Genomic DNA, 22,695 nt, shown 5'->3' with positions numbered 1-22,695 from the left:
GCGCACAAAACCAAAAATTTTTGAAAAATTCTGAATTCAAATTTTTTTTCGAAAATTTCGAAAATATTTAGTTTTCTTCGCGTTTCATGCCATTTACAGCCACTTTTAATTTTTTGAAAATTTCTAAAATTTTTGAAAATTTTAATTTTTTCGAAAATTTTCGAAAAATCGAAAAACGTGGGAAATCGTCCATAAAGCGCAGAAAACCAAAAAATTTTCAAAAATTCTGAATTCAAATTTTTTTTCGAAAATTTCGAAAATCTTTAGTTTTCTTCGCGTTTCATGCCATTTACAGCAACTTTTAATTTTTTGAAACTTTTTGAAATTTTTTTAAAATTTCAATTTTTCGAAAATTTTCGGAAATTTCGAAAAAAGGGAAATCGTCGAAAATGCTAGGTTAGGTTAGGTTAGGTTAGGTTAGGTAAGGTTAGGTTAGGTTAGGTTAGGTTAGGTTAGGTTAGGTTAGGTTAGGTTAGGTTAGGTTAGGTTAGGTTAGGTTAGGTTAGGTTAGGTTAGGTTAGGTTGGGTTAGGTTAGGTTAGGTTAGGTTAGGTTAGGTTAGGTTATGTTAGGTTAGGTTAGGTTAGGTTAGGTTAGGTTAGGTTAGATTAGGTTAGGTTATGTTAGGTTAGGTTAGGTTAGGTTAGGTTAGGTTAGGTTAGGTTAGGTTAGGTTAGGTTATTTTTTTAAATTTTCAATTTTTCGAAAATTTTTAAAATCGAAAAACGTGGGAAATCGTCCAAAAAGCGCACAAAACCAAAAATTTTTGAAAAATTCTGAATTCAAATTTTTTTTCGAAAATTTCGAAAATATTTAGTTTTCTTAGCGTTTCATGCCATTTACAGCCACTTTTAATTTTTTTGAAAATTTCGAAAATTTTTGAAAATTTTAATTTTTTCCAAAATTTTCGAAAAATCGAAAAACGTGGGAAATCGTCCATAAAGCGCAGAAAACCAAAAAATTTTCAAAAATTCTGAATTCAAATTTTTTTTCGAAAATTTCGAAAATCTTTAGTTTTCTTCGCGTTTCATGCCATTTACAGCAACTTTTAATTTTTTGAAAATTTTTGAAAATTTCAATTTTTTCGAAAATTTTCGGAAATTTCGAAAAAAAGGAAATCGTCGAAAATGCTAGGTTAGGTTGGGTTAGGTTAGGTTATTTAAGGTTAGGTTAGGTTAGGTTAGGTTAGGTTAGGTTAGGTTAGGTTAGGTTAGGTTAGGTTAGATTAGGTTATGTTTGGTTAGGTTAGGTTAGGTTAGGTTAGGTTACGTTAGGTTAGGTTAGGTTAGGTTAGGTTACGTTAGGTTAGGTTAGGTTAGGTTAGGTTATTTTTTTAAATTTTCAATTTTTCGAAAATTTTCGAAAAATCGAAAAACGTGGGAAATCGTCCAAAAAGCGCACAAAACCAAAATTTTTTGAAAAATTCTGAATTCAAATTTTTTTTCGAAAATTTCGAAAATATTTAGTTTTCTTCGCGTTTCATGCCATTTACAGCCACTTTTAATTTTTTGAAAATTTCGAAAATGTTTGAAAATTTTAATTTTTTCGAAAATTTTCGAAAAATCGAAAAACGTGGGAAATTGTCCATAAAGCGCAGAAAACCAAAAAAATTTCAAAAATTTTGAATTTCAATTTTTTTTCGAAAATTTCGAAAATCTTTAGTTTTCTTCGCGTTTCATGCCATTTACAGCAACTTTTAATTTTTTGAAAATTTCAATTTTTTCGAAAATTTTCGGAAATTTCGAAAAACGGGAAATCGTCGAAAAAGCTAGGTTAGGTTAGGTTAAGTTAGGTTAGGTAAGGTTAGGTTAGGTTAGGTTAGGTTAGGTTAGGTTAGGTTACGTTAGGTTAGGTTAGGTTAGGTTAGGTTAGGTTACGTTAGGTTAGGTTAGGTTAGTTTAGGTTAGGTTAGGTTAGGTTAGGTTAGATTAGGTTAGGTTAGGTTATTTTTTAAAATTTCAATTTTTCGAAAATTTTCGAAAAATCGAAAAACGTGCGAAATCGTCCAAAAAGCGCACAAAACAAAAAAATTTTGAAAAATTCTGAATTCAATTTTTTTTCGAAAATTTCGAAAATATTTAGTTTTCTTCGCGTTTCATGCCATTTGCAGCCACTTTTTTAAATTTTTTGAAAATTTCGAAAAAAATTTAAAATTTCAATTTTTTCGAAAATTTTCAAAAAATCGAAAATGTGGGAAATCGTCCAAAAAGCGCACAAAACCAAAAAAATTTCAAAAATTCTGAATTCAAATTTTTTTTCGAAAATTTCGAAAATCTTTAGTTGGGTGTCTTATAGATGCTCGTGAAGTACAACCTGGTGGCATAGGGGCTGTGTAGTGGCGACATATGCAATAATCGTTTATAGTGCTTCTTTCATTGAGCTGTAGTTTACGAAATCCCACCTGTTTTCATAAATGATGGAAGATATTTAGATTATGGAAATGTTTATTAGTTGGTGTCTTATAGGTGATGTTTGTCGGACTTTTCAAATGACTCAGCTCGCGAGACGTTTTCGCCCTTCTGCAAAATTACTTGTGAGAAATTATCGTGCAGGGAGAATGTCGGTGCTGAATTTTCGTGATGTCTTGAGTGCCAACATGAAATGTGAGGAGGATAAGTTCGTGTTGGAAAGGACGTGGACGATTTCACTGGGTGATTTATAGGTAGACGTGCAGGTATTCAAGAGTTGTGTCTGGTATCAATCTGAGCAGGGTGTCGAAGGTTGCTCTGTGCAGTAACATAACGGCGACCGACAGGTTATGTGACAAATGTGCCCTAGGATGTAGGCGATGTAGATGCAAATTGTGGGCTACTTGTTTCATAGTGCTTCGTGCGAAGTTGATTGAGCTGTAGTTTATTGGGTGTGGTTGGATTCATTAATTATTTTATGATTTTTGAGGTTATGGAAGTGATTGGTAGTTGGTTTCTTATAGGCGAAGTTGGTAGCTCGTTTCGCCTTAATTTTTTTCTTTACTTCCTCTCGTTTTTAAAGGAGAAGATGTGTCACTAATGGTAGTCACGGAATAAAGTTTGAGGTCTTCATAATTTTACAGTCTTTCGAGTGGTATTTCAGTCAGCATTTGGTTCGGCAGTGCCGTGTAGTGTTCGCGGACGTTCATGTACCTCAGGTGTATTGTCGGTAGATGACAGGACAGTTCGTCAGGGTGCGCACATATTGATCATTGAATATCCCTCATGCTCCGCCGGTGGCGGAATGTGTTCGCTGTTTTTCAGACGTTGCCGTCCCTGCGTGCGAGAAAATGGCGCAGCTCCTCTGCTGTTATTGTTTACTTCGGACGGCGTGATGGTAGGATGCATGCCCAGTCGAGTGCAGCTTTACTCTCTTATATTTCCAATGCTTGCAAGTTTATTTTAACTGATGTTTGTCATCTTTCTCCTGTGTGAAGTACGTAAAGTGGGAAATATTTTGGTTGCACGAAAGGCCGGATTAGTTGCCAGTAGGTTATTAATGTGGTGTAGAGTGCCTTCGTAGTAAGAATTAATACTGGTCTCTCAATGCGGATGTTTATTTCTGTACATGGTTTTGTTTCAGGTAGGCGTGAATGCAAGCATATAGGATACTTCAGCCGTTATGCAGTTTCGAGTCCATCATTACTACGGAGGTAGCAAGACTTTGCTCCGGTAGCTGACATGACCATTGTGCATGATGGACACAATTCATCAGTCGATGCGATTGGGATGACCCACAGACTCGTGGTGGCAGCCTCTGTTTTTGTGACTTGCATGTGGAAATTCAGTAGCTGTTGATTTAAATTTGTGCAAGAGCTTATCGCAGTGAAGAAGGTAGAAGTAAGCAGCTAGGGTTACAGGTTGTAATGTTGGTTATGTGGCCACCACACCACACCACACCACACCACACCACACCACACCACAGTTGCCCACTTTTGATTCCTATTGACCAAGTATGGGGTGTTCGTAGCATGCCTCACAATGCCACAAGGAAGACCTCAGGCCCTCGTGCGATTATATACCTTGCTTTCCGAGGAGGTGTACTGTTATAGATTTAGTGGGAGTGCCTAGTCTGTCTCAAAGAGGAGTTTGAGATCAGGGCATGTGCTGAGTAGCAACTTTCATGTGAACTGTAGCTGTAGTGTGTGTTTACTGGCATCAACGAAGACATGGAGGACCAATTTGTCTGAATATCAGTGTTTCAGAAGATCAGTTGTGTGCGTGATGGGGAAGCAGCTTTTTTGGAGTTGGAGATGATAAGAACGAGACAGAAGGAAGCACCTGGAGTGTTTGTTACTTGGATAAGGAATTGCATTATTCAGGTATGTTAGAGAGTAGAGTTTGTTTGCATTCCATAGATCCTTCTTAGGAGTAATCCAAAGGATGCAGTACAAGTCATTTCATACAATAAACATAAACTTCAGGACTTCATTCAATATACGTAAACCTCGGTACTTTTGACACAATTACAAGAACGTGTTTCACATATGAATGTACATAACCTTCAGATTTTGCAATTCAAGTATGAAAGCTAATTTCAGTGCAGGCTTGAATACATTTATATCACAATTTAGAGTTTTAATTGTTGGTTGGTGATTATTAAATAACTTGACACGTGTAAAGTACACTCCTCTTTGACATTTAGCAGGGTTTACATCTTGTAATTAAATTATGTACATCTGTATTTCTTTTAAAATTATCCAACTTTTCCACCACAAATGATAGCAAGCAGAGTATAAATTCACTTGCAAGTGGAAGTATATTAAATTTACGAAATAATTCTCTACAAGGTAAGCTGCTTTTGACACCTGCCATTGTTGTGATTATTTTCTTTTGCATGTAAAAAGCCTTATTACTGTCTGTTGAATTCCCCCAAAATATTAATCCATAAGACACCACAGAGTGGAAATAAGCAAAGTAAACTAGCTTTATAGTATCTATTGTCATGGGTGGTATGACTGTTCTGATGGCAAGGCACGCAGAGCTTAATTAGGGAATAATATACTCAGTGTGCTTCTTCCAATCTGAGGTGTTGTCAACTCGTAAGCCAAGGATATTGTTTGTTTCAACTTCCGCGATTAATTTCTCATCACCGTAACCTCTCCTTTTGCCTCTGTACGTAGGTACATGCACATTCACAACATTCCCTAGGGTGGAATGCTCACCTCGGGAGCTTACAGAGTTGTTCACGCCGACATTGTCGGTGCCCCGGCATATTCCTGCAGGCAGTCCACATCCCTTCTGTACTCACGTTTTCGGGCATATGTATTGTGCAGTGTTGATGGATGTCGTTCCGTGCGCCGTGATGTCCGCTCGCTTGCTCTGTGTTGGGGTACTGAAGTATGTATTTTCATTAATGTTCTAGTACACCGGCCATGCCGTCATCATGAAGTTACCTCCTTCAGTTCCCTCTGGGTGTTCTGTTTGACAAGGCTGGGGTGAAGAACCAGAACGATATTGGCCGCAGTTAGATGACCTGTTACTGGCGAGTAAAACCTCTGTGTTGTGCGCCAGACACAAGATAGGGCGTTGGACCAACATTTCTCAAAGAGAGAGCATATTAATTGGCTCACAAAGTGCAGCTTATGTATAGAGCTACAATAACTTGATGTGAGTGAGTGTGTGTGTGTGTGTGTGTGTCTGTCTGTCTGTCTGTTCATAAGAGGCACCAGTACAAGAAGTAGGACACTGTCTTCTGACTTCATATCACAAAGAATATTAACTGGATGAATATTCGGAATATGTACCAAGTTGGAAGAGGAATACTTTTTCTGCCAAGCAACGGTAATGCTCTGACAGAGGCTGACTGCATGTTGGATGTTTGTTCTTACGTGTCTAATCCCCTGTATGTCTATGAACGGCATTCCCCCCCGCCCCCATTTCAGATTAAGTATTTGAATAAGCAGGAGGCACCCATTAGATAAAATAAGTTGGCATGAGATTGTTCCATTTCGGACGACTTTGCCTCCAATGTCTGTGAAAGTGGCCCCTTGAGATTCTAGATTTCTTGTGTATCTTACACCTTTCCTGGTATATTGCAGGAGGAGTGCACCAACACTAGACAGACTGACATCCGAGAGAAGACCGCTTGTGTCCCCGATGGTTGGCCGTCCTGTTGCTGAGTGCGTACATGGAGAAGAGGACTGAATGCAGCATGTAAATTTTGTGTGCCTCTGGAGAGGTGGTGCAGTTTTCTGTTATTTAACCCATTGACAGGGGCTTGCTCTGTTGTGGTAATTGTGTTGCAAGTGTGATAGCAACTTAGATATGAATCATGTGAACGTGTAAGGTGTGGATGTCTAGTTATGTGTGTGGGGTGTTCTACGGAGTGTAGTAAAATAGTAGAAATGTCGGCCGCAATCACATTGCGTTGATAAGAGTCTGCTTCATAGTGTGGTGGCCAACACATCTCGGAATGAGAGAGAGTTTGTCATGTGTGACAGGCTGTAAGTTGCAGGTGCTCTTGGCTTTGGCCGCAGCTTGTCACCAAAGATATGATTCCTCTTCCTGGAAAGAATATGTTATTTCGTTTTATCTGCTTCATCCCATTTCACATTCTCAGTTCAAGCTAATGCCACAGGAAGATCTTCAAAACGTCAGTCATTGTGAATCTGTTCGGAAGCAGATGGGGGGGGCTCTGCAGTTTCACTCGTTTAGGAAGTGCGGTGATGAAGATCTCTGGCATAGCTATACCGGACAGTCTTGATAATAGTGGGTGTCCGTTCTCTGACCCAGGAGGGCTTTAAAAGTGTGCTGACCACGCATTACTTAGTTTGTATTTTCTTCATGTAAATCTGTAAAGAGATGTCAAAGCGGGAGGTAACGGGAATACTTAGTGATCATCACCGAGAGGGAGTTTCCAAACAGTCGTTAACGGGAGATGCGCAATAGCAGTTGTCCTATGATCGAAAAGTGTGACTTGCCAGTGATGAGATTGCTTTTTGTAAGTCAGGTAAGTGCAATGAGTTTTATGGATTCTGTGTGATTTTCTGCAAGTGGTTTTCAGCGAATATTGCCGGCATTAATTTTGTTGGTAGTGTATTAAGTGTTGATTGCTGCATGTGCCAAAATGAAGTCTGACGAAGGGAAGTTGGTGTTGTTGAAGTACGGTCACCAGTGGGCTGGGTCGTTGGGTGTGTTATAGATGCTCGTGAAGTACAACCTGGTGGCAGAGGGGCTGTGTAGTGGCGACATATGCAATAATCGTTTATAGTGCTTCGTTCATTGAGCTGTAGTTTACGAAATCCCACAATTACTTGTGAGAAATTATCGCGCAGGGAGAATGTCGGTGCTGAATTTGCGTGATGTCTTGAGTGCCAACATGAAATGTGACGAGGATAAGTTCGTGTTGGAAAGGACGTGGACGATTTCACTGGGTGATTTATAGGTAGACGTGCAGGTATTCAAGATTTGTGTCTGGTATCAATCTGAGCAGGGTGTCGAAGGTTGCTCTGTGCAGTAACATTCCGGCGACCGAGAGGTTATGTGACAAATGTGCCCTAGGATGTAGGCGATGTAGATGCAAATTGTGGGCTACTTGTTTCATAGTGCTTCGTGCTAAGTTGATTGAGCTGTAGTTTATTGGGTGTGGTTTGATACATAAATTATTTTATGATTTTTGAGGTTATGGAAGTGATTGGTAGTTGGTTTCTTATAGTTGGTAGCTCGTTTCGCCTTTTTTTTTTTTCTTTACTTCCTGTCGTTTTTAAGGGAGAAGATGTGTCACTAATGGTAGTCACGGAATAAAGTTTGAGGTCTTCATAATTTTACAGTCTTTCGAGTGGTATTTCAGTCAGCATTTGGTTCGGCAGTGCCGTGTAGTGTTCGTGGACGGGCATGTACCTCAGGTGTATTGTCGGTAGATGACAGGACAGTTCGTCAGGGTGCGCACATATTGATCATTGAATATGCCTCATGCACCGCCGGTGACGGGATGTGTTCGCTGTTTTTCAGACGTTGCCGTCCCTGCGTGCGAGAAAATGGCGCAGCTCCTCTGCTGTTATTGTTTACTTCGGACGGTGTGATGGTAGGATGCATGGCCAGTCGAGTGCAGCTTTACTCTCATATATTGCCAGGGCTTGTAAGTTTATTTGAACTGATGTTTGTCATCTTTCTCCTGTGTGAAGTACGTAAAGTGGGAAATATTTTGGTTGCACGAAAGGCCGGATTAGTTGCCAGTAGGTTATTAATGTGGTGTAGAGTGCCTTCGTAGTAAGAATTAATACTGGTCTCTCAATGCGGATGTTTATTTCTGTACATGGTTTTGTTTCAGGTAGGCGTGAATGCAAGCATATGGGATACTTCAGCCGATATGCAGTTTCGAGTCCATCATTACTACGGAGGTAGCAAGACTTTGCTCCGGTAGCTGACATGACCATTGTGCGTGATGGACACAATTCATCAGTCGATGCGGTTGGGATGACCCACAGACTCGTGGTGGCAGCCTCTGTTTTTGTGACTTGCATGTGGAAATTCAGTAGCTGTTAATTTAAATTTGTGCAAGAGCTTATCGCAGTGAAGAAGGTAGAAGTAAGCAGCTAGGGTTACAGGTTGTAATGTTGGTTACGTGGCCACTGCACCACAGTTGCCCACTTTTGATTCCTAGTGACCAAGTATGGGGTGTTCGTATGATGCCTCACAATGCCACAAGGAAGACCTCAGGCCCTCGTGCGATTACCTTGCTTTCCGAGGAGGTGTACTGTTATAGATTTAGTGGGAGTGCCTAGTCTGTCTCAAAGAGGAGTTTGAGATCAGGGGATGTGCTGAGTAGCAACTTTCATGTGAACTGTAGCTGTAGTGTGTGTGGACTGGTTTCAACGAAGACATGGCAGACCAATTTGTCTGAATATCAGCGTTTGAGAAGATCAGTTGTGTGCGTGATGGGGAAGCAGCTTATTTGGAGTTGGAGTTGTGAAGAACCAGACAGAACGAAGCACCTGGAGTGTTTGTGACTTGGATAAGGAATTGCATTATTCAGGTATGTTAGAGAGTAGAGTTTCTTTGCATTCCATAGATCCTTCTTAGGACTAAACCATGGGATGCAGAGCAAGTCATTTCATACAGTAAACATAAACTTCAGGACTTCATTCAATATACTTTTGACACAATTACAAGAACGTGTTTCACATATGAATGTACATAACCTTCAGATTTTGCAATTCAAGTATGAAAGCTAATTTCAGTGCAGGCTTGAATACATTTATATCACAATTTAGAGTTTTAATTGTTGGTTGGTGATTATTAAATAACTTGACACGTGTAAAGTACACTCCTCTTTGACATTTAGCAGGGTTTACATCTTGTAATTAAATTATGTACATCTGTATTTCTTTTAAAATTATCCAACTTTTCCACCACAAATGATAGCAAGCAGAGTATAAATTCACTTGCAAGTGGAAGTATATTAAATTTACGAAATTATTCTCTATAAGGTAAGCAGCTTTTGACACCTGCCATTGTTGAGATTATTTTCTTTTGCATGTAAAAAGCCTTATTAGTGTGTGTGATAAGGAATTGCATTATTCAGGTATGTTAGAGAGTAGAGTTTGTTTGCATTCCATAGATCCTTCTTAGGAGTAATCCAAAGGATGCAGTACAAGTCATTTCATACAATAAACATAAACTTCAGGACTTCATTCAATATATGTAAACCTCAGTACTTTTGACACAATGCAAGGACGTGTTTCACATGTGAATGTACATAACCTTCAGATTCTGCAATACAGGTATTAAAAAAAATTACAAATTAATATACATAAACCTCAGAATTTTAAATAGAAATGCAAAACCACTTTAAATATAGATTATAGATATACATAAAACTGAAGAAATTTCAGCAGAGGTGAAATAAACTGCAGAATGGAAAGTGTGAGTGATGAGGTGACCTCTCAGTGCACGCTTGAACACCTTTAAATCATTTAGAGTTTAAATTGTTGGTGGAAGATTATTAAATAACTTGGTACGCGTATAGTACGTTCCTTTTTGACGTTTATTAGGGTTAGCATAGACTATACAAAAATTATATGCTTGTAGTTAATTTTTATTTCAATGTTGTTGAGATTTGTCAAACTTGTTTCCACTTGCAAAATAAAAGTCTAGGTGTCCATGAAACCCAAAGTTTCTGGAAATAAATATGACATGCGCCCTGATGTGGAGAAAAGGTGTTTAGAGTATTACAGTAAGTGCAGTATGTGAAAGTATTATAACAATGCTGCATGGAAGTTACTGTAACTAAAACATTTGACTTCCCTTACTCGTTATAACTTGAAACTGTTGGTTGTGTTTTCCAGTTCGTGGAGACAGCATCTAGTGCTCAGAAGTCAAGCACGACGGATCCGTTCTACCGTCGTCAGTGCTGGGAAATAATTTGCTGTTTCTTGGTGGCATCCCTGAATTTTAATGATGATGAGAATAGAGTGCAGCAGCTTTTCTCTTGTCCAAGGTATATAAGAGCAGTTGGAGGCAGAAGAATATTGTCAAACTAACCTCATTCTTGATATTAAAATAGTGTACAAAATAAAAGATGTTTTTCCAGCCTGATGGTACTAACATGACATAACAGATTGTTAATCACTGGCTTTTCTTCGCAGAATTGTAAGCGAGTCCCAAGGCAGTCTATGAGGCACTGATATAGATTTTTCTCTGAGCACCCAGAACTCATTATTTACTGGTACAGTGAGCCCGTTAGAGGCTGTATCACAATTAGTTTGGGTTTAGTATCCTGCCAGTACCAGGAGGCTTCTACAAGTAATGTATTTCTTTGTCATATCATAAACCCAGATTTCTCATTTGCTCTGTGCCTCTTACATCAGTTGCTGATTTAGGAAGCAGCTACTGCATTGGCCACTGTTGTGACCATTGAACATTAGGATGTGAGTGTAATTATCTTTACTCATTGTGATTCGCTGTTGCAGTTTTGATGATCCACATGTGGAGATCTCCGCAGTCCATTGGATTCCGTACAGATTGCAGGACAAGCAAGCCAGAGCCACTCACCAGATGGCAGTCACAGGTAAGTTCATCCATTTGAGTAAATTGTTTAATAAACTTCTTTTCTGAATTATAATGCCATTATTGAAAGAAGAAGAAGAAAGTGTTGAAGACCTTTTTTCCTGAAAAGTAGCAAATGGTTTTAATGAAATGAAGAACTTGTCTATTTCTTCTATTGACACTACAAAGAAACAATGAAGAACGTGATTTTTCTTTGCCAGTTTAAGGAACCACATTTTGAGGCTGACCTCCACATAGTTCTATAATTGAGAATGCATGGAGTGTACCTCCATGCTCTCACTGCCTCATGGCATTGCGCTTAGTCACAAGGATAACTTCAGCTGATATAGCGAACCATTAAATGTTTAAAAATCATAATCGGTGTTGGTTTTCTGTAAGTCCAAGTGGTGTTAGAACCCAAAGACCACTGTGAGAACCTGAAATCTCTCTTAAAACCACATTTAGTATGTGAACTTGTTGAAAGCGTCTGCTTCATATCTGGAAAAGCCAGTAAGGCCTGTTGTGTATGTTGGTAGGAGTGTTTGTTGCTGCAGCCATGAAAGAGTTACGACGGTGTTCCTTGTGTGTCACTACACAATGGTGGCGATATCACAGGAAGCTGGTGAGTTCAGTTTTATAAATTTAGATTGTTCAACATTGAAACAATTTATATTACTGATGGTGAAGTTTCCACCTTTGCTTCCAGAAGGCATTATAAAGTGGCATTACTGATGGTGATATGGAAAATAAATCTAATTGATACGGCTACCTCTTGCCCCTTGTCGGTTGAATTCACCTTAGTAGTAGAAGTGCTACAGATGTTGGCTGTGTTGTAGTGGCTTGCCATTTCTTAATCTTTCATTTACGTCCTTTCTTCATGACATCAAAACAGGCGAACCTGAAGGGCATGGACCCTTCTGGTGTTTATAGACTCCCTCGCTGTCATAACGGGGCATGAGGAGAGGGAGCCGTGTAAGCCGGGACACCTCGGCTCCAAACAGACGGCAAGCGAACTGTTCGTAAAATATCCACTGAATCAGTCGCAAGGGAAGTTGCGTGGGTCTGACGTGATGTGTGTGAGTTGTAGAGTTTGTAGTTGCAGTATTATGACGTGTGGAATAATGGCCCACTTGGCGAATGTTTTAAATTTGCTGGGGGGGAGGAAAAAAAGGCTCCAGTATGAATCTGTAAGCGAGGGAGTTCAGAATTTGTCAGGTCGCTGGTTGTGACCCGTATTTAAAGTTAACTTGTGAATGGGTTTGTAATGAACTTGACAGAATTTGTCTTCTGAAAATGGAAGGTGCTTGTTCATTGGCTAAGGTAGGAGTGTTAACTGCTTGGTGAAGTAAAACTGTGTGTTCTTAGAAGAGTGTGATGTCTTGATTTCTTGAATGTGAATGTATTTTCTCTTTCTGGGAGTAGCAGATTACGAGAAACAGAATGATCCTTCAGATTGTACTGAGCACCACGTGACCTGCGTACTGCTAGCCAGAGAAGCGTTGAAGTACGTGCGGCAACAGTTGGCAGACCGACTTGATGTCAGAAGATTAAACCTGCTGGGACAAAGAAGGAACCTCGTATCCGCAAGAAACTGATATCAGTCTGAACCAGGCATTCGTTGTGTGAGTACATGAGCATTAGAATGTATTTGATGCGGTTGTCATGTGAGAGAGATGAGTCTGTCCAATTTTATTAGGTACTTTAGATGTTGTGAACTTAAATGTGAGATTTGATATGTTGAAAGACCTATGTGCGGTGAGAGATTGGCATAATTGCAGTATCTGTGGTATGCTAGAGGCATTCATGATTCTCTAGTGAATATATTGTTTATAGGACATCGAAATTGGAGGTTAGGTGTAGCTTGTAGACGAGGGTGGTGACTATTTGTGATAAGGTTTTGTTACACGTGAGATGTGTGCAGTGCTGAGGAGCCTTTAATGTGGTCTGTTTACTAATTAATAAGTGAGCATTTGCCAGAGTAAGTAATTTAGTTTTGTGCACAGTGAGCGGAGCTGCCGGGATATTTTCTGTGTTTGTGCTTAATTTTAGAGTTTGCTGTGTTGAGCAAGGGGATCGGTTACAAAACTTGTAAGTTTGGGGTGTGGTGTTTGTTATGAATTTGGATTTGCTTGCAAAAATGGAGATGACTGTCAGAGGTTCCATTTATTTGAGACTTAACCATAAGTTGAGAGTTGTCAGGTGTCAGTCTCATGGACATGTGATGAGGCTCAGTATTACTTCTGGTATATTCCGTGGTTGTTGGTGGGGTAAGGGGATTTGCATTAGGATCGAGGAGTGGTGTGGTTGGTTGGAACCAAGTATAGAAAGGCAGTGCCACTTATGTGGGTCACAATGTACCAGTGGTGGTGTTCGTCAGGATTGTTATTTTATGTCTGTAAAATGGTTGTGAAGAGTTCTTGGCTTAGGAAAGACTAATTTGTTAGTGTTGTCAGTCAGAGTGTTCCTTAGGAAGAATGTAGAGATTGTGTTTTTGTGTGTGTGAGAGAGAGACAGGCTGAAGTTATTGACCATTTAGTTTGGTTAAAGATTGTTGACCTGGAAATGAAATGATATATGATGTCTGTTTGGTGTTCGTTGACCACCTTGGCTGCTCCCTCATAAATATATTTTTACATAACCCCTCCTTCCTCTCATCTTGGGCTCCCATATCGCACCCACGAAAACCCTCAGTTATTTTTTAGAGGGCAGGAATCAGGAAGGAAATGCATACAATACGAAACCTGTGTCTCCCCTCCATTCATTTCTAGAACTTATTACTACTGTAAGAATCCGTGCTGAAATGGAAGGGAGGGGACTTTAAGTGGTACAGCTCTTTTGCAGGATGTTTGTTAAAATATTAGATGTTCGAGCCGTCTGTGAGTGAAGATTCCTTTGCGTATGATTCTTGGAGGTAGAACGTAGCTTTGTTTGTTGCACGTTTTATTGATCTTGTTATTGGGTAGTCAATCAACATACGATTATGATGTTGAAGGGGTCCCGGGATCTTAATAAACATTGTGACCACAATCAGAAATTCTCGTGTAGACATGCTGGCAATTCCGTAATCAGCGTGCACTAAAACTCATCTCGTAAAACTGTTTATTGACGTAATGTCAGATACAAAATATTGTTTTGTAGAATTGCTTTCTTTATTTTGTTGTGTTTCTACTTGTTACATTGAGAGTGCTGCTGCTGGTGTCATGGAGAGATGTTTCCTCAAAGTAAGAAATTTTTGGTGGCTCCTTTACTTAATGGGGAATCCCCACGTCCATATTACAGAATGTCTAAGTATTTGCGACCGGGTAGGTGGCCCCAGCACCCTGCCAGTTTCTTTAGCACTTACAGTCATCCTTCCATCATGTTATGTGAATTGGGTGTGGAGCGAGAGAGAGAAGGCAGGCAGTTGTCTTCTGGCAAACTGCTGCTTCTGTAATTGCTGGAAATGTGACCATACGAGTAACCAAGACTTTGAATAAAAATCTGCCCCAAGATGTGGGCGTAGGTGTGCGGATTGTTTTAAAAAGGGTAGCAGAAAAATTGAACGTAGTTTAGCGTAATGAATGGCGCGTTGCTTTGGTTAACAAGGAAATGATCATTTGTTTACCGTAACTGAAACAAATTATTTACGAACACACAGTCACGAAGGTCATATTGAACGGCTTTTCGCGTTTGCTTTACTTCATCGTTTTGTCGTCTGATTTGACTTCGTTTGTCCCCACCATTTTCCTACGTGATACGACCATAATTCGTTGCGTTGGATACGTTACTGGGCAGGGGAAAAGGGTCCCTTTGTAATTTATGAAAGTGACATTTGACAACTTGCCGAAGTGTAGCCTAGAACGTTTGTACATTGGCCGACAGAATTCGTGTATTTCTACATTGATTTGAGGTCTTGTTCGTCCTCGTAATCGTTAAAAAACAACTTGGCTCAATTTGAATACTAAGAAAAGTGTTAAAACTAGCTACTACGTGTTTGTCCAGGAAGGCACAGATGTTTTGTAGTTGGTAGTATAGCCAGTATGATCTGAGTTTTTATCCATTTTTGTTGTCTGGATTTGGAAACAGTTATTATTGAAATATGATATTGTGTAATATTACCAGTTAGGATTCCAGTGAGACAGATTAGATGTTTGGAAGAAGAAGATGACAATAATGATGACAGTAATTGCAGTAAACTTGTCTTCGCGATGTGTGTGTTACTTTTTTTTCAGAATTGTCACCTTTACTCAGAACACCTGATGTGATCTGGATATGCCATTCTGGTCGCTGTGGTGTGACAGCAGATAGGTTGCGGTGTTTAAATATCAGTGTTGTAATGCAGTTTGGAATAAGCAGGGTTCCTAATGACGTAGGATGTGGAAAGAGGCAACTCCATTCTGAATGAATCTGGTTACATGTGGAATGTCACGGCCATAGCACTTTGGAATTTCCTGGAAACTCGGCTATGCTGTCAGAGGAATTTTGCACTTATCTTCATCCAAGATTGTTTCCTTCCACACAAAAGACTGAGCTACGCCGCAGTTTAAAATATAAGGTGACATTTTCATTGATCTGTCTTTTACACGAACATTTGTCATTTCAGAGTTGGTGACCATGAAATAATGACTTTTTGTACAGACTGGATGCAGCGGCTTGTTATCGTTTAGGTTCAGCTGTAACAAGGTAAATGTTAGGTGGAAGGAATATGTTGTTTGTGGCAATTCTTACTAATATAGAATATCACAATTTCTTATCTTATATAAGAATTATTAAGAAATCTGTCAAACTGCCCTCCACTCTTTCCATTTTAGTTTTGATTAGATCGATCATTGCTGGTGGACGTCGTGGTCTCTTACAATTGAACAAAGTTTGAGGTAAGGGATTCCTATTTATTATTATTGTTCATCACATTTAATGTTTTCATCTGCATTTTTGAACTCGTGTACGAGAATTAGACTTGTCTTTTTTTTAACACAATTTCAATTAACATTAGATTGACTGGTGTGTGTTCACGGCAACATTGATAATAAAAGAATATTCCAGTAGGCAATTAACTTTTTACAATTTTAAAGGAATTAAACGTGTTTCGTGGCCCAGAATCTTAATAAAAATATGTTGATGCTAAGAAGTGGGGTACATATTCTGAATAATAATTCTAACACTTTACAATTCCTGATACTCGACATTATTAAAGCGTTTTAGGGAACTCTGAAGAATTTTTATTTCGGATTTAGAAGCCTAATTATCGACGAATCTCCCTACATCAGCAGATTAAATCCAGGGAATGTTTGCTGTTATTGAGTGCAAAGTATTTATGGGTGCAAAACGTGGTCTTTCACTTTGAGGTAGGAACATAGACTGAGGGGCTCTGAGAACAGAGTGTTGAAGAAGATGTTTGGACCCAAAACGGGAGTGGGACAGATAAGAGAAAAATACTTGACGAGCAACTCACCCGATGTTGTTAGGGTGAGTTGAGTGTTTACAAGGCCTGAAGGGAGGAGACCTCGGCGTAGGTGGCAGGATAACATTAAGATGGATCTTAGGGAGACTCGATGTAGCGAATTGGCTTTCCGAACACGATAATGAATCTTCTGGTTCAGTAAAGGAAGTGGGATGTTCTTTGACAAGCCGAGAACCATAGAATATCTTGCTCATTGCAGGTTGAGAGTAGCGTGATGTAGGCCCGATCTGCGCATGCGTTAGAACGACTTTGAGATTTTGTGACTGTTCCCAACTGTAATTCTCGCGTTCATTTGATAAATTTAAATGACGTATTGTGCTCTTGGTTTATATAAACGTGTAACTTAGGCAGGAAAGTCCTTAATCATGTAAGCTCTTACGCACTTTTACTTCTACAGAGAGAGAAGAACTCGAAAATTTTATGCTTATGAAAAGGCGTAACCTTCTTTTTCCAAAATTTGTTTGTTAACTGCCCGGTTCTGCAACAAAGGTCGCATAATTTCTGTGGCATGTTTTTGTAAACCTTGACAAAGATGGCTTACTACATCGGCGAGCGGGAGGTCATTGCCCCGATCAGCTGGTAATGCCGCATGGGTTAGTAAATGACGTCATAGCCTCGCGTCACACCCAGGACAGAACAGGACTCTGAAGCCACGGATAGAGCGAGCGATACAATCCCATGTCAGCAGATGCGAGTCGAGAGACCGACGGAAACAAGGCCATGAGAATAAAGCCTCAGTGGGAGACCCGGAAGGGGCGAGGGAGCCATCTCAAGCGCCGTGGATCATAAAGCATCAAGGATTGGACTGCGAGACGCGGGATCAACATTTCTAGATCAACGATCACGCAGGTTATGAACTGGCCGTGACACCAAATGAGACTCGAGTCCATGCCTACCGATTCGCTAAGCTAATTAAGAATCCCTGAGACAACCCATCAAAACCCCGAAATATCCCACCAGCTACGTCGCTCTCTGGGATGGGACGCAGTGTGCGACCAGCCACGTCGTAGCGGACGCCGCGATGTACGCGACAGACATTAAGGAGGCTAATAAGTTTTTTGAAAGTGTGACAAAGTTCAAATACTTGGGAAAAACAATAACGATTCAAAATGATGCTCACGAGGAAGTTAGGAGGAGATTAAATTCCGGAAATGCTCGCTACTTCTCAGTTCAAAATATTTTGTCTTCCCGTCTGATTTCTAAGAACCTGAAGATTAAAGTATACAAAATACTAATTTTGCCTGTTGTGTGGTATGGGTGCGAAACATGGTCAATTTCGTTGACATTACTGTGTTGAATATTTCGGGCACAAACCTGGGTCCACATTTTCGCCTTCCGCTGTTATGTTATGGCAGTGAGCGTCAGTGTGGACCCGGCTTTAAGAGGCCGAGAAGTGAAAATGAAACTTAAAGATAAAAAGAAGAAGACAAATCTAAATAAGTAGGAGACTCGAGAACAAGTGTCCATATCCAGAAAATCATTCCGTACCGAGCATATTTTATTAGCCACGTGATCTAATTAGAGGTTTGTAGAGACTATTACCGATTGGGTACAAGAATACTTTGTGGGGTGGAGTTATTTTATCACGTGCTCGAGGCTGATTTTCAAAAGACATGCGTAATTTAGAATTTAAAAAGAGCCGGTTATGACGACAGGCTTCTGTACGCTGTCAGAATTTTCGTTCACTGTTTAACGTTCAAATGCGGCAAGCAAACTTTTTAAATTTTGGGACTTTACTGAGTTACGATGCAACTGACCATGAATGCAGAATGCAACGTGCGTGTTATTTCAACAATTTTAGCGTTCCTGAATTTCTTGTCACAGTGAACTTACTAAAACTGCAGCTGTGGTAGCTTGCTTGGTGACACACGCTATGCGACTCCACCCCCATTTAAAAGAAGGTTGAGCTGAAACAGGGTGTTTCATGTTAATTGTCGTTGAAATAAAATTTACTGTGCGTTAGATGTATAACACACCTCTTTCGATCTTTACTTTTTATGTATGAGGGGATGGTTATTCATGTAATAAATGTTTCGAACCCCCTCTGAGCTTAAGATTATGGCAGAGCAGATCTCTATCTATCTACCTGTCCGAAAGTCCATCCACCTGTCTTTATTATCCAGAGTTTCCGCATAAAACACAGTAACTAAGTACAACAGCAGAGCATACAGGCTTGGATTCAAACCAGTAACCTGCCGAGTACGAACCCCATTCCACAGCGCCCAGTTCCCAAGCCGCGCGTCGATGCCTGTTCGTTGCTTGGTTCTCAGCGTCAATAACAAATATAATGCTCCATGCGCTGTGATCTAATAGGGCAAACCACGGAAGTCTAGAATACTTTTCCAGAAGTCAGATTTCTTGAATAGCCCAGCGACTATTACGTTGTCAAGAAGCATTCTGTTCTATAGTTTCTTTCGCAGTCAAATCTAGAGCTCATAACGTGACGAGAACAGTCCTAATGTATTTGAATACATTTATACAAAGACTGAATAATGGCTACAGAATTTCATGAAGCTAAACCTACGATGGCTCAATTTTGTGGGCCCTCAGATTTTAATTGGGAAACTTGGATGTTTCCAAGTTAATGTATGTTCAATAATTCTCTTGTGTTTAGATTATTTACGACGCGAAACTTGGTCAGTGGCATTTATGCAGTGTCACAAACGCCTACATTTTGCGTTTTGGACGAATGCTTTGTGTTGAAAAGCATGAAACATTGGGTACTTGGCTAGTAACAGCGGACATAGCGTGGGAACCGCGGCGCGCCATTTGCTTGTCTGGTCTCTGACGTCACTTACCCCAGGTTAAATTTTATATAATTTTATGTGTGTCGAACTTTAAAACCCAAATAATAGGCGTACTAAATATATTTAGTGGCGTCTGCACTTATTATTGTGATCATTAAATGCCGTCCATTTGTTAGATTTAGCTTTAACCGTCACAGGATGTCAGGTGGGGTGACATCTTACGGGCGAAATCGCTCTTCATTTTTTTAATCGCGTAGCATCAGAGAGCCATTAGCCTTCGTAAGGGTGAGACGTGAGCCTGCCTGCAGTCTATCTTGGCCTACAGCGTACGAATCTGGTATTGTAGAATAAGCAACTAGTGTCCATAAGTTGTATTAAATAGTTTACGTGAAATTAATTGTGATTTCGTATTAATAGAGACAAATTAAATGTTTTCGGACACGTCCAAAAGCTACTTCACTTTTCTTTGTATAGTTGGATAAAAAGTAGTTCGTGGTGTGTGCAAATTAGGTCGTGTGAAACAATGAAGAAGTGTTCACTAAAAACGTCGTAACAGTTTCGTGATTTGAAATAACTTCGACTTTGATTTCACGTTGCTCGGTCAACAATTGCAAAATCATTATTCACGATATTCATTCCAACATGGAAAATTACGTGCGAAGTTGGTAGCCATTATGGCGTCTTTTTGCGATGTAGAAATATTAAATATTCAAGTCATTCAGAAATGAAGAACTTTTCCAAAATATTAAATTTGTTTGCCGACTTTTGAGCACGTACACAAAATTACTGCTGACCAGTGGCTTTGTAATCCGCGTAGCCTATAGGAACTGTACCGAGTACACATTAATATGAATAATTAATTAGTTGCAAAAGTGGTAGACATTTTGATTTTTCCGACATGAATATTCAAGCTGATCTGAATTATATTACATATTAATAATGAATGAGTTTTGCAAAGTTTCTAGAAGTTTCTCTTCAAAATTCTGGCGAACGTTTGGGAATCAAATTACTGTAGGACATTAATTGTTGATTGTCATTCTTATGATTTAGTCTAAAAATTCAGTGGTCCCATTGTAAAGTTATTGTCGTAGTTTCATGAAAATAATTTTAAATGCACTTGAGGAGATACTTAAATAATTATTGTGATAATATTATGTCAGTTCGGTTTCATATAAATTGATGAGTACATTTCAGTCAAATAGGGTTACGATGCACTCAGATGTCATTGCTAATATTAAATAGTTTTGTTTTCATATTTATAATCAGCTATTTACATGTGACATTACCGTAAAATGACCTCGCTCGGCTCACTGCTTGTTGCATCCGGAAGGCTCTCGGATAGATTCCCGAGCTGGTACAGAAGGTTTCGTGTTTTTATCCAGTTTCTCAGCGCATAACTAGTCACTGTGTCTTATATTATACTTTATTTTCGAAGCTGCAAAATGATGTGAGCACTAATGTACCAAAGTTAAGTCGTGGGCAATTCTTTTGCTGATCCTGGGATTTGGGATTCGTGCAATAGAATGACGGACAATTGTCTTCCTGTGATTAAATGAAAAAGTTAATTACACTTGAGAAATGTGAAATTCATTTCTTAGGATGTCTGCACCATTCCACCCCTTCAAACTACGTTACATTTTATCTTTACGTCGACACGTTAAATGATTTGTTACATCTTTGCAGCTTTTCCTGTACTCTCGCGTAAAATATTCCCATTATCCATAGAGTCAGGAATTCTTCCAATATTTCATCTTCCAGGATAGGAAACCATGAACACTTTTCATCTCCTCGTAAACTCCCGTCGTTTGTTCTACTTAGGCTACGAAGTCTAAACTGCAGTGCGTTTAAAAAGTTCGGTTCATTGTGTTCAGAATTTGTACAAAACTTGAAACATGTTCTCCTGCACCAACAAATTATTCCCCATTATAGCCAAGGTTCTTGGATTGTGACTGAGTAAGAGCAGTAACTGTCAAATCCGCTGACGTCACGTAAATTAAACATTGATATAAAATTATTTGATGGCAGACTCCACACACGAATCGTACAAATTATCATTCTTTCTGCATGACTAACTCACTAATAAACCTAATAATTCTTTCCTTCTGTGTGCATGGCCGGCGAACACTAACTTTTCATGATTTGTACGTTCTCGTGTGCCCCTGCCATCCGTTGCTTCTTTGAATGTAGACAAATTTTAAATTTCGTTTCGTGAAAGAGCTTAAGAATGAACTTCAGTCGAAATCACGACAGTAAATAAATGGGACCAAAGGCGTCCCCACTCACAAATTCAAGGAATATTATAAAGAGTAGTATGATAATATTAAAAATGTCGCTAAATATGTTACTTGTGATGGGTAGTTGGACAGAACCTTCTATTTAATGTGTTTTGTTCTGAAGTTTCGGTCAGGATTACCACAGTGAAGTTTGCAAATGTTGAACACAGCTTCCACATCAGGTGTTATGTTATCCTGACATATCAATAAGAGCTCTTAATTAATTTACATCTCGACGCTGAGGCTCTCTGTCCCTGTTCCAACTTCTCGATTCTCTTCCACGTCTTCATACATTACAACGTTCTCTGGAAATTCACTGCCACAAAAGAACACGGAAGTTAATTCTCGTCACCAGAAAAACCGAAATTCTACTCCTAGTCCGAACCATTTAACTTAAATTCGGATCTTAACTCCGTTTTAATAATATTCTCCTCCACTCCGAGGCCCCTTAGCTCGTGTCACGTGTTTCCGTGTCAAAGTTTTCTGCTAGGTTTCAAATTCCTTGGGCGTGGCCTTCTTGATGTAATCACAGGAAAGAATAAAATAAATGAAACTCCTTCAACTGATACATCGTTGTTATATCATCATGCTTCGAGTCGAGAATAATTTCAGTTATTGTAGAGTATGAACTTATGTAGGCGTTGCCTTAGTTTTCTAATTTGTTCTGTGCTAGAAAAGATGATTCCATGGACCCGGAATCAAAACTTTAAATAATTCATTTTGACCAAACATCGGACGGCCGTCTTCGCTATGTGAAACTGAATAAAATCACGAAACCAAGCAAAGAGGAGGTTTTTGATCAGAGGAGCTTATGAATGCAACCAGTGGTGGACGGAGCACGGAAAACCAAAACTGTTTTGTTATTGTTAAATTGAGATTTGCAGACATCAGCAACAAATCTTTTTAAAATTGGTTGTCTGTCCATTGAAGAGCCTCCCCCCCCCCACAGCTTATATTTTATACGCAACGTGTTATGTATGCTGTCTAAATGCCCAGCCAATCTTAACCATATTGATTTGTTTATGGCTGTGATGTTCTCACACTAAAAGGCCATGTTACACGATCATATAACTTGCCGAATTCGATGGCGCACGCATTCATCGCGAACTAACAGACATGTCGAAATTTCGTAGTTATATCGCGCGGTGTATTACAGGCAGGCAGGCTCTGGTCATTGCGGTAAGATTTTCGATAAACCAGGAAATATAAGAGAATATTTGCTCGTCAGGGATTTCGAAGTGTTTAGTGTTCAGTAAAGATTGGCTCAGAGTTTCGAAA

At 39.4% G+C, this 22,695-nt stretch overlaps 3 long non-coding RNA genes across 9 annotated transcripts in view; all 3 read left to right on the top strand.

Annotated features, from left to right (window-relative positions):
• Positions 1-2,911: 2,911 nt before the first annotated feature.
• LOC147874430 (uncharacterized) lies at positions 2,912-7,732 on the top strand. 4 transcript variants are annotated; one of them, XR_015534065.1, is made up of 5 exons: positions 2,912-3,460; positions 3,556-3,621; positions 4,166-4,290; positions 5,334-5,453; positions 6,010-7,732. It is a non-coding gene; the product is annotated as an uncharacterized LOC147874430 (long non-coding RNA). The 4 variants fall into 4 exon arrangements; XR_015534064.1 differs by having other exon boundaries at positions 2,929-3,305; positions 3,552-3,621; positions 5,334-5,578; XR_015534063.1 differs by having other exon boundaries at positions 2,929-3,404; positions 3,552-3,621; positions 5,334-5,578.
• Positions 7,733-10,899: 3,167 nt separating this feature from the next.
• Positions 10,900-22,695, top strand: part of LOC147874425 (uncharacterized) — a 99,375-nt gene continuing 87,579 nt past the window's right edge. Inside the window, exon 1 of the long non-coding RNA XR_015534061.1 lies at positions 10,900-10,979. This is a non-coding gene — a long non-coding RNA (uncharacterized LOC147874425). The remainder of the gene's footprint in view (positions 10,980-22,695) is intronic.
• On the top strand, positions 11,240-18,451 carry LOC147874429 (uncharacterized). Of its 4 annotated transcripts, none has more exons than XR_015534067.1 (3): positions 11,240-11,579; positions 12,380-12,579; positions 15,169-18,451. It is a non-coding gene; the product is annotated as an uncharacterized LOC147874429 (long non-coding RNA). The 4 variants fall into 4 exon arrangements; XR_015534068.1 differs by having other exon boundaries at positions 11,243-11,579; positions 15,540-18,451; XR_015534066.1 differs by having other exon boundaries at positions 11,243-11,579; positions 12,380-18,451.

This window comes from Zootermopsis nevadensis, unplaced genomic scaffold (assembly GCF_977971745.1).
Source record: "Zootermopsis nevadensis isolate Lab colony 2312 unplaced genomic scaffold, Znev_1.0 Znev_ptg000008l, whole genome shotgun sequence".
NCBI lineage: Eukaryota > Metazoa > Arthropoda > Insecta > Blattodea > Termopsidae > Zootermopsis > Zootermopsis nevadensis.
This window is presented reverse-complemented; position numbering and strand designations above follow the sequence as displayed.